Source organism: Jaculus jaculus, chromosome 12 (assembly GCF_020740685.1).
Source record: "Jaculus jaculus isolate mJacJac1 chromosome 12, mJacJac1.mat.Y.cur, whole genome shotgun sequence".
Classification (NCBI taxonomy): Eukaryota; Metazoa; Chordata; class Mammalia; order Rodentia; family Dipodidae; genus Jaculus; species Jaculus jaculus.
In genome coordinates, this window is record NC_059113.1 from 24988050 (window position 1) to 25005542 (window position 17493).

Below are 17493 nucleotides of genomic sequence, written 5' to 3' on the forward strand. Positions count from 1 at the left end.
ACAGCATCAAACTGCGCTTTGGCTGCTTGTCCTGGTAGAAAAACCAAGAGGTTTCTTCTTTTCTTTTTCATTTTGGTTTTTCGAGGTAGGGTCTCATTCTATTTTGGCTGGGCGTGGTGGCGCATGCCTTTAATCCCAGCACTTGGGAGGCAGAGGTAGGAGGATCATCTTGAGTTCGAGGCCACCCTGAGACTACATAGTGAATTCCAGGTCAGCCTGGACTAGAGTGAAACCCTACCTTGAAAAACCAAAAAAACAAAACAAAACAAAACAAAAACAAACAAACAAACAAACAAACAAAACCTGACTTAGGCTGGAGGAGAAATGGCTCAGTAATTAAAGGCACTTACTTGCAAAGCCTGCCAGCCATAGTTCAGTTCCCCAATACCACATAAAGTCGAATGCACAATGTGACACATTTCTCTGGATTTTGTTTGCAGCTGCAAGAGGCCCTGGCACACCCATTTTTCTCTCTATATCTGTTTGCATATAAATAAACAAAAATATATTAAAAGAAGAAAAACTGACACCATCTCCCTCATATCAGTAAAATATTCTCAGGGCTGGAGAGATAACTTAGCAGTTAAGGTGCTTGCCCATGAAGCCTAAGAACCCAGGTTTGATTCCCTAGTACTCACATCAGCCAGATGCACAGGGTGGCACATGCATCAAGAGTTCATTTGCAGTGGCTAGGGGTTCTGGTGCACCCATTCCCTATCTGCCCCCCTCAACTAAATTATAAAATATTTAAAAAATTCTCATCATGGTTTGATATTAATAAACTTCAAAATTTTTTGCCAACCCCAGTGAGTACAAGAGGGTGTCTAGCTACTAAGTATGTTTATACCCAATAAAAATAAATTTTAAAAAAGGGTGTCGATTTACATTTCTTGGGTTCACACTTCCTCTTTTATGCTGGGTTGGTCAGCTTTCTGCCATGTTAACAAAATGGCCTGGGAGTGCAGCTCAGTGGTAGAGTGCTTACCTAGCATTCTCCAGTTCCTGGCTATGAAACCCTAATACTAGAATAAGAAAAAGCATGAATGGCCACAAAGCATAAGAAGATACTTCCAGGGCTGGAGAGATGGCTTAGCGGTTAAGCACTTGCCTGTGAAGCCTAAGGACCCCGGTTCGAGGCTTGGTTCCCCAGTTCCCACATTAGCCAGATGCACAAGGGGGCGCACGTGTCTGGAGTTCGTTTGCAGTGGCTGGAAGCCCTGGCTTGCCCATTCTCTCTCCCTCCCTCTATCTATCTTTCTCTCTGTCTGTCACTCTCAAATAAATAAATAAATAAAAATGAACAAAAAATATTTTAAAAAAAGATACTTCCAATGTTATCATGAATCAAAGAAATGTAAATATATACCATTTTAAATTTATTGGGTTGGCAAAAATTTGTAAGTCTATTAATATCAAATATAAGATTTTTTCATGTGTATGCATGTGTGATATGCATGTACATATGTGTGGGGACCCAGATGTCTGTGTGGGTGCATGTGTGGAGGCCAGAAGATGATGTTAGGTGACTTTGTCAGTCACTCTCCATGTTAGTCTTTGAGACAGGGTCTCTCACAGTACCTAGAGCTCACCAATTTGGCTAGACTAGTTAGCTGGCAAGCCCCTGTCTCCACTTCCCCAGTGGGGATCATATGTGTGTGGACATTTTTGGGGGGTGGATTCAAGGTAGGGTCTCACTCTAGCCCAGGCTGACCTGGAATTCCCTATGGAGTCTCAGAGTGGCCTCAAACTCATGGCAATCCTCCTACCTCTGCCTCCTGAGTGCTGGGATTAAAGGTGTGCGCCACCATGCCCGGCTCATGCTGGACATTTTACATAGGTTCCAAGCTCAGGTCTTCATGCCTGCACACTTTACCCATTGAGCCATCGTCTCCCTGGCCCTAATTTTCTTCTCTATGGCTGGAAAAACTCCACTGTGTATTGCGCGTAAAACACATTTCCTTCATTCATCCACGATAGACGCGATACCTAGCCTGCTTCTGTAACTCAGTTATTGTGAAGTGCTGCAATAAACAGGGACACCAGCTATCTTTGTGGTGAGTTGACTGACAATCCCTTGGGTATACACCCAGGCCTGCTCTAGCTGGGTCGTATGGTAGTTTTATTTTTTGTTTTTATTTTTTAGAAATATCCATAGTAGTTTCTGTTAGAACCAGAATGTCTCCACTTTCTACTCTGATTGCCATTTCACAATTGTAACTCTCTGTTTCCCAAGAATGACCCAGAACACGCATCCCAATCATCACTTCCCTGGAGTGGCCCAAATCACCTGTCTGATTTATCACTTCCCTACAGTGGCCCCCACCACCCCGTTAAGTGTCGCCTACTCTATAAGGGAAGTGGCTTCTGACATGCGTGGTTGGAGCCCTTCTCTGGCTTCCCCCAGTGAAGCCTGTCTCTGCTGTTGAGCTGACCCACTGTTTGCCTGACAGTTTCTGTAGTGCTTGGACCAACTTACACTCCCATCAGCAACGTATACGCTTCCTTTTCCTCATATCCTGGTTGGCATTTGCTGTTATTTGTTTTCTTCATGATAGCCATTCTAAGTGGGGCTTGTCTATTTATTTATGTATTTACTCATAGCTAGGGTTTTGCTATGTAACCCAGGCTAGCCTCAAACTCTCTATGTAGTCCAAGTCTTGTCTTCCCGTCCTGAGTACTAGGATTACAGGCATGTGCTTGTACGTAAAGGAGAAAAGCTCTTCGTGCTGCTGGTGTGAAATTGGTGCAACCACACTAGAAGCTGGAAGTGACTCTTCCTGCCCTGGTAACTGTTTCACGGCTGGAGCACACCCTGGAGAAATTCTGCACCTGTGCAACCAGGGGTGGGAATAAGGAAGGTCACAGAGCCTAAGTAGCGGAGGTCACCCAAGGCTCATTGCCAAGAAAATGGATCAACAAAACAGGCTCATGCAATGCTAGGAAACAATGAAGATAAATGAATTAAAGTTACCATTGTCCCAAGTTTGGTTCCCCAGTACCCACGTAAGCCAGATGCATAAGGTGGTGCATGCATCTGGAGTTCATTTGTAGTGATTAAAGGCCCTAATGTGCCCATTCTCTCCCTCCTTCCCTCTCTCTCAAATAAATAAATAAATATTAAAAAAATAGTGCCACCAATTGTTAGCTTCACAACTTAAGCTTGTGGGGGACATTTTAGATTCAAATCATAAGAGATGAAGAACAATTTCTATGGAGAAGATACACACACACACACACACACACACACACACACAGAGAAATGTTGAGTCAATGAAAGGCAGCAGAGGTAAGAATTCACTATGTAGTCTCAGGGTGACCTCGAATTTACAGTGATCCTCTTACCTTTGCATCCCAAGTGCTGGGGTTAAAAGTGTGTGCCACCATGCCTAGCCTGATTTTTGTTGTTGTTGTTTAGATTCTCCTTCTTGAGAATGAGACTGAGCTATAAGTGTCTCAAACAAACTCCACAGGGGCAGAAAAGCAGAGGTCACACTCATGACCAAGTGAAAGCAGGGAGTGACACATCAAGAGACATTAAAGGGGCTGGAGAGATGGCTCAGCAGTTAAGGCACTTGCCTGTGGAACCTAAGGACCCAGGTTCTACTCTCCAGGTCCCATGTAAGCCAGATGCACATGGTGGTGCATGCATCTGGAATTCACTTGTAGTGGCTAGAGGCCCCGGTGCGGCCATTGTCTCTCTTTCTTTCCCTCCCTCCCTCTCTCTCTCTAAATAAATAAAAGATTTAAAAGGTTTACTTTGAGCCAGACATGGTGGTGCATGCCTTAATCCCAGCACTCAGGAGGTAGAGGTAGGAGGATTGCCATGAGTTTGAGGTCACTCTGAGATGACATAGTGAATTCCAGGTCAGCCTAGGCTAGAGCGAGAACCTACTTCAAAGAGAGAGAGAGAGAGAGACATTAAAGTCCTAACAAGAAATATATTCCAGTTCACGATGGAGTTGGAGAAGAGTGCCTGCCAGTGAGTCAGGGAAGTGTGCCTGCACAGACACCAGAGGAAGCCCCACAGCTGGGTGTGGAGGCCACGGCCAAAGCCTCCAAGTGGAAGGTTAGGTAGGTGAGACAGGCCCAGCCCAAATAGCTGCTAGGGGTCTGGAGAGATGGCTTAGCAGTTAACGTGCTTGCTTACAAAGCCAAAGGACCCAGGTTCAATTCCCCAGGACCCATGTAAGCCAAATGCGCATGCACAAGGTGGCACATGCATCTGGAGTTCATTTGCAGTGGCTGAAGGCCCTGGGGCTCTCTCTCTGTCTCTCTAAAATAAATAAAAACAAAGAGCTGCCATGGGGAGTAGCAGATCCGAGAAGGCTTCCCAGAGGAGACGGCTTGCAGAACAGCTTGAATGAGGGAGATGAGCAGGCTGCCGAGCAGACTGAGGGCGGCTTTGGAGGCACGCTGCCGACCCAGATTGGCAGAACTCCAGAGGTGTGTCTCCTTATCTTTTCTGTTGTGTCTTTCACTCTTTTGTGTTTCCTTCAAGATCTCAGAATGTGGCACCGGGTGTTTAGTTGTATATCGGCTGGCAGAGAGTAGGCACACACCCAAGAGTGGATGAAGAATGCCATATCCTTGGTGTCAGAGGGGAGGCGTCACTGCCCATGAATAGGCTCTGCAAAGAGGGGAGGAGAGTGGCAGACACGTAGAGCCTTGGGTGTGGGCCAAGAGCCTGAACTGTTGCCCCAGTTCAGATCCCAAGTCATGCTGGTACCTCTCTCTCTGAGGTTCCTGACTCACCTGCTCTAATTTCTCTCTAGGACACTGTTGGGCTAAAGGATTTATAAGCCTCTTCCCAAGCCAGGTGTGGAGGTGCCTATGTATAATCCCAGAACTTGGTAGAGGCAGGAGGGTGGTGAGTTCAGTGCCAGCCTGGGCTACACAGTGAGACCCTTCCAAGGAAAACAGAGTGAGAGTGGGGGACCCTGACTCTTCTCAGTCTAAACAACTCAATCATTGACAGGTAAAAGTAAGTCACAGGCTGCAGAGATGGCTTAACAGTTAAGGCGCTTGCCTGCAAAGCCTAAGGACCCATGTTTGACTCTCTAGATTCCATGTAAGCCTGATGCACAAAGGGGAGGAAAGCACAAGGTCACACATGTCCACTAAGTGGCACAAGTGTCTGGAGTGTGAGTGCAATAGCTGAGGACCTGGAGGGCCAATTCTCTCTCTCTCTCACTCTCGCTAAAATAAAAAAAAAAAGTTTCCAATTCAGTGGAACTGAACATTCCCAAAGCTGAGCGGCATAAACATCATTTTTAATCAAGTCTCAAGCCCTTTCTAGAGTGCTCACTCTCTCTCTCTTTGAGGCAGGGTCTTGCTCTAGCTCAGGCTGACCTGGAACTCACTATGTAGTCTCAGGGTGGCCTCAGACTCATGGCCACCTCTGCCTCCCAAGTACTGGGATTAAAGGCATGCACCACAACGCCCAATTTAGAGGTCTTTCTTGTACATTTCATCTGTGTCTCTGTGGTGGTTTGATTCAGGTGTCCCCCATAAACTTAGATGTTCAGAATGCTAGTTTCCCAGCTGATAGAGATGTGGGGATTAATGCCTCCTGGAGGCAGTATATTGTTGGGGGCAGTCTCCTCTTGCCAGTGTTTGGCACGGCGCCCCCGTTCCTGTTGTCCACCTGATGTTGGCCAGGGGGTGATGTCCACTTTCCGCTCACTGTCATCGTGGAGAGTCCCCTGGAGCCTGTCAGCCAAAATAAACCTTTTTTACCCCCTCAAGTTGCTCTTGGTTGGGTGATTTCTGCCAGCAATGTGAACCTGACTACAACGGTCTCATAATAACTCATGGGGCACGGAGGCGGGTATGTCATTAACCCTATTTTAATCAAGGTGGATATCGAGAGACAGGCACCCTGGTGTGTGCAAGGTCGTCACAGTACCTTCGCCCGGCCACCTCCTCTCTGATGTTCACTAACGTTCACAGCGTGCCTGACACTGGTTCTGAAGGCTTCCTGCCAAGTTCACTCTTCCAGCCTCAATCTCAAGGTCACGTGGGCCCACGGTCACATGAAATCTACACTGCCCCAGCGTGCATGCCCCACCCGGCTCACCCTCGTGGTGCTCTGCCTGGGTCAGGGCACATTCTAATCCCACGATGATTTGCTGTGAACTGCTGCTTGGACCCCCAGGACCCATGCTCTGGACCCTGGAGGCAGCGGTGCGGCGGGAGGCGGCCCGGGCTCCGGTGTGTGTATGGGGTGGGGGGTGGGCGATGCCCTTGCTTTCCTCCCGGCCGGCCTTCCTGTCTAGACATCTTGAACGGCCTCACGGCATTGGGCATGCCGAGTTAGCCTGCCAGCTCCGTGGAGCTCCCAGAGCTCAGTGCTCTGCGCTGCCCGCGGCTCGCCAGGGCTGGGTTCTGGAAGGAGGGGGCTGGCCACCGAGGTGGCCGTCTAGGAAGCCGTGTAATGCGGGCATGCGTTAGGTGAGAGCACCCCGACAGGCAGCTCTCAAGCAGGTGCCTGCCTTCTCCCACACCTGGAAGGATGAGTTGTCAAGGCAACTTCTTGAAGGGCCCCCGCAGTGGCAGTTCCATGGCTCCCCAGGGGCCACTGAACCGGGCTGTGGAGGAAGAGGCGGTTTCTCAGATTGGCTCTGGAGAGATGCGAGCGGAGACTAATCACCTGGAATATCTAATTCCCAGCCAAGACTCTCCCCTTTCTTGGATCTTGCCTTCCTGGAAGGTGACCTTTCCGTAGGAGGCAAAAGCTGGGAGAAATGTCAACTGGGCCAGGTGGAGCCAGGCTGCCAAGGCCTGATTTTGGAAAAGACCCTGTGCTCACTTCCCAGCCCGGCTGCAACCACTGGCCCTGTCCCCTCAGTGGTTCACGGGATACTTAATTTCATGATGGAGGGAAGGGGGTGGTGGCTCCTTTTCTTAGCTCCGAGGACGGAAGTAGTCTCAGTTCTGTGGGGCTTACTTCTATTCTAACAGATGTGAAATCAGGGTCCAGTTCAATGACCCACATCTAGGCGGGTGTATTATGTTGGTCCTGGGGACTGAACCCAGGGCCTTGTGTACGCTAGCGTTCTATCACTGAGCTACATCCCCAGCTCTGAAGTATATGTGCTGCTGAAGCGCAGCGCCCTGTTGTGGAACATTCTAGAAAACACAGTAGAACAGCTCCTCAGATCACCACTGAGCATGCCGGCTTCTCTGAGTATACTCAGATTGTATAACTTTTTCTTCTTTTCATTTCTTTCCTTTTCTTTCTGGGAGAGGGGGTTTGAGACAGGGTCTCACTCTGGTCCAGGCTGACCTGGAATTCACTATGTTGTCTCAGGGTGACCTCGAACTCACCATGATCCTCCTACCTCTGCCTCCCATGTGTGTGTGCCACCATGCCTGTCCCTTCTTTTCTTTCTTTTCTTTGGATGCCAGCCTCAGTCCTAAGCATGCTTGTCCTGACACTTTGGGATTTTGCATTTGCCTGCAAAGCCTAATGACCAGGTTCAATTCCCCAATGCCCATGTAAGATGAGATGCACAAAGAGGCACATGTGCCTGGAGTTTGTTTGCAACAGTTAGAGGCCCTGGCATGGCCATTCTGTCTCTCTGTCTCTGCTTGCAAATAAAAAAAAAATATGTTAGGTGGGCATGGTGGCACACTCCTTTAATCCCAGCACTCAGGAGGCAGAGGTGGGAGGATTGCTTTGAGTTTGAGACCACTCAGACTACATAGTCAATTCCAGGTTAGCCTGGGCTAGAGTGAGACCCTACCTAGGGGGAAAAAAAAATCATCTCTTTCCCTTTACTCAGAAAAATAAAACAAAACAGCCCATCCCCCACAAAACAACAATAATAACAACAAACCCACGCTTGACTTTTTGTGTTCTGAGTGCTCCACCAACCCTGGCATGCTCTGTAGTGAGGCCTGTGGTGGAGTCTGTACTGGGCAAGACAAACTCATCCTTGTCCCTCATTCCTGAAATAATGCAGTGTCAACAGCTATCTACATAGCATCCACATGGTTCTGGGGATGATGAAAAATGATTTCAAGGACATGGGAGGATAGTTTCTGTGAAAATGCAAATATAAGGGACTTCATCATGTGCAGGGTTCGGTACCTGGAACTGAGGCCCGTAGATACCACAGGACACTGTGGCTGACCCAAACTCTTCTAAAGTCCCAAGATCTGAGATCCTTCTCAAGACAACAACGGCGAAGCTAGCCACATGGTGCTTGCCTGGAATCCCATCACTGTAATCAAGATGAAGACAGGAAGAGCAGGAGTTCAAGGCTGGTCTGGGCCACATGGGGCCCTGTCTCAAAACAAACAAACAAAACAAAACTGCCAAGGTGATGAAAAATAAGAAATGTTGGCTAAACTATCATGACCAAGAAAAGCTTCCCGTGTGTCCGTTGTGCAGGACAGGCCAAGCACTGGGCTGGGAGTCTGCTACCAATGACAATAATAACCAGCATAGCCGGAGTGAAGTTGCTGCCTCAAAACACAGGATTTTTTTTTTTTTTTTGTTATTCTTAAAAAATTTATTTATTTGAGAGAGAGACAGAGAGAGAGAGGCACTATGGGTGCACCAGGGCCTCTCACCAGTGCACAGGAACTCTGCTTTATGCATCTAGCTTTACAGAGTTAGGGTACAGACTGGTATTCCAACTTCCCTTAGAAATGACAAGTCCAGGACTGGAGAGATGGCTTAGTGGTTAAGCGCTTGCCTGTGAAGCCTAAGGACCCCGGTTCGAGGCTCGGTTCCCCAGGTCCCACGTTAGCCAGATGCACAAGGGGGCGCATGCGTCTGGAGTTCATTTGCAGAGTCTGGAAGCCCTGGCGCGCCTATTCTCTCTCTCTCCCTCTATCTGTCTTTCTCTCTGTGTCTGTCGCTCTCAAATAAATAAAAATTTAAAAAAATGTAAAAAAAAAGAAAGAAATGACAAGTCCACAGAGCTGGGAGTGGGATGGATGTGGACTCTGCTGTAGTGTTTTGAATCAGATGTCCTCCATGAATTTTGAAGGCTTAATCCCCAGCTGATGGGAACTTTGGAGGTGAGGCCTTGCTGGAGGATGTGTGTTGTTAGAGGTGGACATCGGGGGTGTTAGTCACCATCCCCTTTGCTGGAGTTTGGCTTAGTCTCTTGCTGCCTTGGCAGAATTGATGTCTAGCCTCTGTTCATGCCATCCATTTCTCTCTGCTGTCGTAGCGCTTCCCCTCGAGGCTGGCAGCCCAAAGAAACCCTTTCCTCGCATTAGGTAGTTTTGGTCGGATGTTTGTGCCAGTGGTGTAAAGGTAACTGCAACACACTCCCCCCTTTCCCAGGGTGAAGAAGGCTTCTAGAAGCTGTATAAATGAGTATACAAGTAAGCCAATAACTAGGTGTTGAGTGAAAGGATGGTATAATGGATGGACAACGAAGGCTTATTTCTGTGGTGGCTTGAATGTAAAATGTTCTGCATAGCCTCATGGGCTTGGAATACTTGGTCCCTAGCTGGTGGCAGTTTGGGAAAGTTGTGAAGCCTTGCTGGAGGAGGAGTGTCACTGGGGGTGGGCTTTGGTATTTTCTAGTTTAGCCCAGCTTGCCAGTGCCAGGAGCTGCTGTGGAGACGTGATACCCCCGTGGCAATGTGCTTTGTCATGCTTTCCCCAGCACAATGAAGCTCCTTCTCGAGACTGTAAACTGAAAAAATCCTTTCCTCCCATAAGCTGAGTGTTTTGTCCCAACAACGAGAAGATAACTACCACAAAGCCATAATCAATACAATTTAGATTCAGCCAACCCACAGCCAGGGAAAGAAGACATCCAGCCTGTTTCCAAGGCCATTTGCATACCACCTCCTCCATCTGGGTAAAGCTGCTTCTCTCTGTCCCACCTTACTCCTCTGAACCCTTCCAGCCCTCTGTGATAGGCAGTGACATTTGCCTCCCTCTGAGTGTTAGCTCTCAATATGCATGATGCCCTGGTAGAAAGCCTCCCGCTCCTCAGAGGGCCTTCTTGTGAAAACTCAACTCTGGCTCACTTAGTCTTTCTGAAATTGCAAGAGATTAAAGTATTAATAGGTAATGAATGTTCTAGACTCTGAGAAAAGGTGATTGTGGGTGTCTTCCTGGAGGAGGTAAGCCTTGAAGAATGGGCCTTTCTCCTTCCTCAAATGAGGTGAGATTGAGCCTCAAGCCAAGCTCCTCACCTGGTATAGCTCAGGGGTCAGACCTTAGATACTGAGGTTCTTGGAGACACGCTCTGCCCACCCTCCATAACCTCACCTTCAAGTGTAAGTCACACTTCCTGGGCACCGCAGATGGTTTTGTTCTGAGACTGGTGCATCATTTGAAAGCCCTTGGTGGGCAAGCTGCCCCACATGATGAGCGTCTCTTGTGAATTGGCCTGTGGACTCTTCAGGGCGAGTACACCTGTGTCTCCTTCCTCTGAGCTCAGCTCATCAGTAGATGTCCAGTCAGCAGTGGCTGACTACGTATGGGTCCCCATTCCTCATGGGTGTGGGCAGGTGCCTCTCAAGTGCCTGGCAGCTTGTTTTACTGTCAGTGCTTGCTTGATTCTTCCCATTGGAGTTCTTGTCCCTTCAGCCCAACCCCCTTTCCATTGATGAGAAAATCCTGTGAAAGGAAACATGACTCCCACTTTTCCAATCAGTGCCGGAGCTTGGCAACTTATCTCACTGATTCAAAAACACCCACGTTAGTCTGTATCCTAGCGACTCTTAAAAAGTTGTATCCCTAGCCTTTTGTGAACAAATAAAAGCTCATGTCACGTGGCCTCTGAGTCAATACTGGCATGTGAGTCTGTATGTGTGTATATGTGGCAGCGTGTGCTTGTGAGGTGGAGTTGTGTGTTACATGCGCGTGATGCGGGAGGTGGGTTTTTGCTTTTGTTGGTTCTTTGTACACATACCTGTGTGTACTGTGTGTTGCACGTGTATGTGTGGGTGTGATGGCTGGTGTGTGCGTGTGAGTGAAAGATGAGTTCATGCAGGGGAAATAGGGTTAGGACTGCATGTTTATGTCTGCGTGTGCGCCAGGGCTTTACACATGCAGGGGTCTGTGTGGGAAGCAAGTGATCCTGGGAGGAGAGTCAAGTCTGGATTCCAGCTTTCCCTGGCAGCCTGGGGTGGGGGAGACTCCACCCCCTCTCCCCTTCTCTATCCAAACCCTTACCTCCAGCCACCAGCAAGTCCTCCACGCTCCAGTGGTCAAGGCCTTCTAGATCTCACTGGGACAGTCCCACATGAGCAGAGCAATGTCCTCGTTTCCGTCTTGGGTCTGCCCTCCACTACCAAGGTCAGAGCGACCTCAGGTGATGCGGAAAATGGTTTCCTGCTCCAGCCAGCCATGTTCCAAACCTTTGGATCCCACAGCTAAGGGAGATGAAGCGGGCAGCAGGCACCACATGATAAGAAACTGCTGGCGTGGGCCCTGCTAAGGTGATGGATGAGGAGTTCCTAAGTGCATCAAAATGGAGTCCATGCATAATACATCTTTGTGGGAGCAAATTCCAATTTACATCCCATTAGGTAGCTGAGGTCTTGGAGGCCACACAGCATAGCGCAAGCTTCTGTCAGTGGGAACCCTGCAGGGGAGGGGCCAGGCTAGGCAGAAAGGGGTGCCCCTCAGTGGGTAGGGTTGTTCCTTCTTGCCCTCTCAGGAGCCCCAGGCTTGACTCTGGGCGGCTCTGGGCATGCTGCGTGTCTCAGGCTCTTCACAAGCAAGACCAAAGGACAGCCCAGACTTCCCCAGGCTGCTATTCTTCTTTCTGGGTTTCTTTCTTTAGAGAGACAGAGGAAGAGAGAATTGGCACCAGGGCCTCAGACATTGCAATCGAACTCCAGATGCTTATGCTACCTAGTAGGCATGTACGACCTTGCACTTGCCTCACCTTTGTGGGTCTAGCTTATGTGGGATCTGGAGAGTTAAATGTGGGTCCTTAGGCTTCACAGGCAAGCACCCTAATGACTAAGCCATCTCTCCACCTTCTGCTATTCTTTGTTTGTTTGTTTTTCGAGGTATGGTTTCATTCTAATCCAGGTTGACCTGGAATTCACTCTGTAGTCTCAGGGTGGCCTTGAACTCATGGGCGATCCTCCTACCTCTGCCTCTTGAGTGCTGGGATTAGTGGCGTGTGCCACTATGCCCAGATTTTTAGACAGTTATTTATTTATTTATTTATTTGGCAGGGTCTCGCTCTAGCTCAGGCAAACCTGGAATTCACTATGTAGGCTCAGGGTGGCCTCCAACTCAAAGCAGTTCTCCTACCTCAGCCTCCCAAGGGCTGGGATTAAAGGTGTGCACCGCAATGCCTGGCCCCTGTTATTCTTTGTATCTTGATGTAGGTCAAGACTAAGAAAGAGAATCGTGTGTGCCTCGATTTCCAAAACTGTGAATAGGCCAGTGAAGGAGATGGGTTCCTCATGGCAAGCACCAGGCACTGTGGGCCAGTGCACAGGTGTGAGGATGATGTCACTCAGCCTGTGGGACAGTGGGCAGCCATAGTGATGCTGTGCTGTTTTGAGCTTAGACTGATGAGGAGGAGTGATTCCTGCTCTGCCTTTCACTGTCCCCAGCCACCTCTGTCCTGTGTGCCTCACCTCTCTTTGCCTTTGTTTCCTCACCTGGGAAGCGGATACCATGACCTACTCCGTGTGGAGACTTCACAGGGCTCCAGTACTGTGGAGGGTCTCTTCCCACCCCAGAGGTGATGCGGCAGTGGCCGGTGGGGCTGGGCCCTGGACTGTAGTTAGGGGTGTGTAGGGGAGTCCCAGGTTCCCCCTTACGATTCTTCCAGGCCTCGGGTTTCCTCTGCAGGCTGGGCAGGGTGTGGGACAGGTGCGTGGCAATGCCCTTGGGGGCCGGTGAGGTGGGGCTCAAGCTGAGAGTGTCCTTTGGTTTTCATTCTTGGCAGAGAAGTCGGAGGAGGAGCCTGGACAAGGGTCAGTACAACTAAACTGGAGCTCTTGATATTTTAAGAGGAGAAAGGAATTCTGGAAAAGCTGGGAGAGGAGCCAGGCATGGGGGTGGGTGGGCTGGATTCTGGTCAAGGAGGGCCCACTGCAGGAGGGGCCCTGTTCAGATGCTTGGGCCACAGTCCACAGCCCTTGCTCATGGAATCGGTTTCTACTGGTTTATTTTTTAAATAAATAATTTTTTTTAATTAATTAATTAATTTATTTATTTGAGAGCGACAGAGACAGAGAGAAAGACAGATAGAGGGAGAGAGAGAGAATGGGCGCGCCAGGGCTTCCAGCCTCTGCAAACGAACTCCAGACGTGTGCGCCCCCTTGTGCATCTGGCTAACGTGGGACCTGGGGAACCGAGCCTCGAACCGGGGTCCTTAGGCTTCACAGGCAAGCGCTTAACCGCTAAGCCATCTCTCTAGCCCCCCTTTTATAATGTTCCTATTCTTTTTTTATTTCCCAGGTAGGGTCTCACTCTAGCTCAGGCTGACCTGGAATTCATTCTGTAATCTCAAAGTGGCCTCGAGTTTATGGTGATCCTCACACCTCTGCCTCCTGAGTGCTGGGATTAAAAGCATGCGGTTTGTCTTGTTAAGACATGTCTTTTGGCTGGGGAAGTGGCTCAGTGGTTAAAGATACTGCTTGCGAAGTCTGACAGCCCTGGTTTGATTCCCCAGTACCCACATAAAGCCAGATGCACAAAGTGGCACATGTGTCTGGAGTTCATTTGCAGCGGCAAGAGACTTTAACATGGCCATACTCTTTATCTATCTATCTATCTATCTATCTATCTATCTATCTATCTATCTATCTCAAGTAAGTAAATAAGAGATAGTCTTTCTGTGTATCTTAGGTTATCCTGGCACTCACAGCAATCCCCCTGCTTCAGTCTCCTAAGCGCTGGGACTACAGTTCTATATCACCATGCCCAACTGTTTTGTTTGAAGTGGATTTGTAACCAGAATTCAGCTCATGCTGCCTGACATGTCAGGAGGCAATGAGCAGAGACAACAATTGAAGTTGAAAGTTATGCTTTATTCAGAGAGCTGGCACTCTGAGAAGAGAATGGAATAATATCTTAAAAATCTGTTTTAGATCTTACCTCCAAGTAGCAGGTTATATGGCAGGAGAGAAACGAAGTTAAGCATTCTGTTTATTTATTTATTTTTCATTTATTTATTTGAGAGCAACAGAGAGAGAGGGGGGGAATGAATGGGCGTACCAGGGCCTCCAGCCACTGAAAATGAACTCCAGATGCATGTGCCACCTTGTGCATCTGGCTTACATGGGTCCTGGGGAATTGAGCCTCGAACCAGGGTTCTCAGGCTTCACAGGCAAGCGCTTAACTGCTAAGCCATCTCTCCAGCCCAGAAGTCAAGCATTCCAGATTTTGGCCCCTTTGATCCCAATTTTGAGACTTAGGCTGTTCATGTCTTTCTCCTGATCCCTTGTACTTTTTCCTCATTCTGTCTGTGTTTGGGCTCAGGCATTTCTTGAAATGTGGAGTCAAGTTAGTTTCTGTTGTTGTTAACCTTGTATTCTTCCCAGAGCATCTGGGCTAAGGGAATGGTTTCAGCTCAAAACAAATTGTGGATGTGCAGCTCCCTTTCCATACTATGGACTACAAGGACAGAGTATGAAAGTGTCTCCATCCACCCCTTCTGTCCCTTATCAGGTCAGATGCTGTTTCTCTCAAGACCTCTGCCTCTATCAATATCCTCCACAGTAATTATTCATCTCCTCCAACAGACTGTGTGCTCCGTTGGGCAGGATTTATTGATCTGCTATCACAGCTCTATCCCAGCATATTTTGTAGCAATTTTTCAAAGTATTCTTCAGTCTGTACTATTTTTTGTTTATTTTTATTTATTTATTTTATTCATTTGAGAGTGATTGACAGAGAGAGAAAGAGGCAGATAGGTAGAGAATGGGTGTGCTGGGGCCTCCAGCCGTTGCAAATGAACTCCAGGTGCATGCGCCACCTTGTGCATCTGGCTAACGTGGGTCCTGGGGCATAGAGCTTCAACGTGGGGTTCTTAGGCTTCACAGGCAAGCCATCACTCCATCCCCACTATGTGTTTATTACATACCCGTTTGCATGATCCACGGCAAACAGGGTAGTATGGCCTCTAATTTACACCTTTGGTTGGTTTTTTTGAGCAAATTTTCATTTCTTTCTCTTTTTAAAAATTTTTTTTCATTTTTTCACTTATTTATTTGAGAGAGAGAGAAGGAGAAAGAAAGAGGCAGATAGAGAATGGGCATGTCAGGGTCTCCAGCCACTGTAAATGAACTCTAGACACATATGTCCCCTTGTGCATTTGGCTTATGTGGGTCCTAAGGAATAGAACTGAGGTTCTTTGGCTTCACAGGTAAACGCCTTAGATGCTAAGCCATCCCTCCAGCCCTCTTTCTCTTCCTTTTTGTTGGTATTTGTCTATATAGACTGTGGTGTGTGTGTGCACACATGTGTGTGTACATGTGGGATGCGTGCATGTGTGTGTGCAGATGCATACACCCATGTGCACATGTACAGAGGTCCATGGGAGAATTTGGGTGTCTACCATTCTTTTGCCTTATTTTCCTCTCACTGATCCTGGAACTCACTGTTTCTCAGGTAAACTGACTGACCAGGGAGCTCCAATAACCTTTCTGTCTCTGCCCCTCTCAGCCCTGGGGAAGTGTTTTTATTTCTCAGGAATCTGGTATAATAAATATGTAGCAGTAGATGGATGAGCAACCAAACACATGTGTAGTCCTGACCAAGTGCCTCACTTTCCTGTCCCTCACAGGTAAAATAATTCTTTTTTTTTTTTTTTTTCAAGGTAGGGTCTCACTCTAGCCCAGGTTGACCTGGAATTCACTTTGTAGTCTCAGGGTGGTCTTGAACTCACAGCAATCCTCCTACCTCTGCCTCCTGAGTGCTGGGATTAAAGGCGTGCGCCACCACGCCTGGCTAAATATTTACTTATCTATACGATTATATCTCAGCTGCTTCAACAAGTGGCTGAAGTTTTAGTTAGCCCACTTCTATTTGTTTCTGCTCTCCCTCCATAGTGTTTCTAACAGATTGGGCTATTCAACTTTCAGGCTTTAATGAAAAATTACTATAATTTTCACAGACCCATAGGTTGCTATGACACTCACTGTGGATTTGCCTCGCTTTGCACTCATAGAACAGTCTCTGCTGTCAGTGTGACTTCCTTTCTACCTGGGGAACAGGGAGGCTTTTCAGAGGAGCATTCCATAGATTTGTGCTCAATAACACCGATCTTCTATACTCTGTTTGCTGTCAGACTATCTTATAATACTGTGACTATATCAGAACAGTTATGAATAAAAGGCAATAGATAGGGCTGGAGAGATGGATTACCGGTTAAACGCTTGCCTGTGAAGCCTAAGGACCCCGGTTCGAGGCTCGGTTCCCCAGGTCCCACGTTAGCCAGATGCACAAGGGGGCGCACGCGTCTGGAGTTCGTTTGCAGAGGCTGGAAGCCCTGGCGCGCCCATTCTCTCTCTCTCCCTCTATCTGTCTTTCTCTCTGTGTCTGTCGCTCTCAAATAAATAAATAACTAAAAATTTTAAAAAAGGCAATAGATATCTGTCTTATTGCCTATGTTAATGTCCCTTCCCTTCTCTCCCCTTTCCTTCCTTCCTTCCTTCCTCTCTCCCTCCTTCCTTTCGTCCCTCCCTCCCTTCCTTTCTTTTTTCCTTCTTTTCTCTTCTGTCCTCTACCTTCTCCTCTTATTCTCTTTCTCTGAAGCTCACAGTGTACCCCAGGTTGGTCTCTAGTTTTTGATTCTCCTGCCTCAGCCTCCTGAGTGCTGGGAGTATAGGTAGATGGTATCTATTGGGTGCAAGGTGGTGTGAAGACATACGATAGAGGCCCAGACACTCTCTTCATATTTGCTAGGGCAGATGGATAAACTACACTGAAAAGGTCTTATCGTAATCAAATTTGGAGGACTGGCTCCAAAAACTAAAATGTCTGAAAACGGAAGGGATCCCTTTGGTGAGGAAGGGCTGGTGGAGAATTGGGAACTTCAGGAGACAGCTCGCATGCAAGCTGCAAGTCTTTTGGGATAAAGATCAAATTTTCACCTCTCCTCCTAATGCAACCTTCTAGTTTCTTATAATTGGTGCTTCAGAGTTTCTCCTTGTACTGAATTATCACTGAAATGAGTTATTCTCTTTGGGGGTGGGGTGGAGGTGCTGCACCTATATTATACTATAATTTTGTATTTACAAAATTTAAGGGGAAAAGGCCTTCAAGTGAGAATCAAAGCAAGCAGGACATCTCTGAGGTAGGTGCTGTACCGGTCACTCTTGGGGGTGAGGGAGGCGCACACAGTCTATCACAAGTTGTTCTTTCACAGTTCGGTTCAGTTTACATTGCTTCTTGGCAGAGCCGTCTTGCCAGAGAGCATGGGGACTTGGCAGGCCTGTCAATGGATTTGGAAGTGAACCCTATTCTAGCAGACAGAGCAGCCAGGCCCTCAGTGGTCTCTCCTCCATCCCCTGACTGTGCAGAACAGCCTCTCAACACAC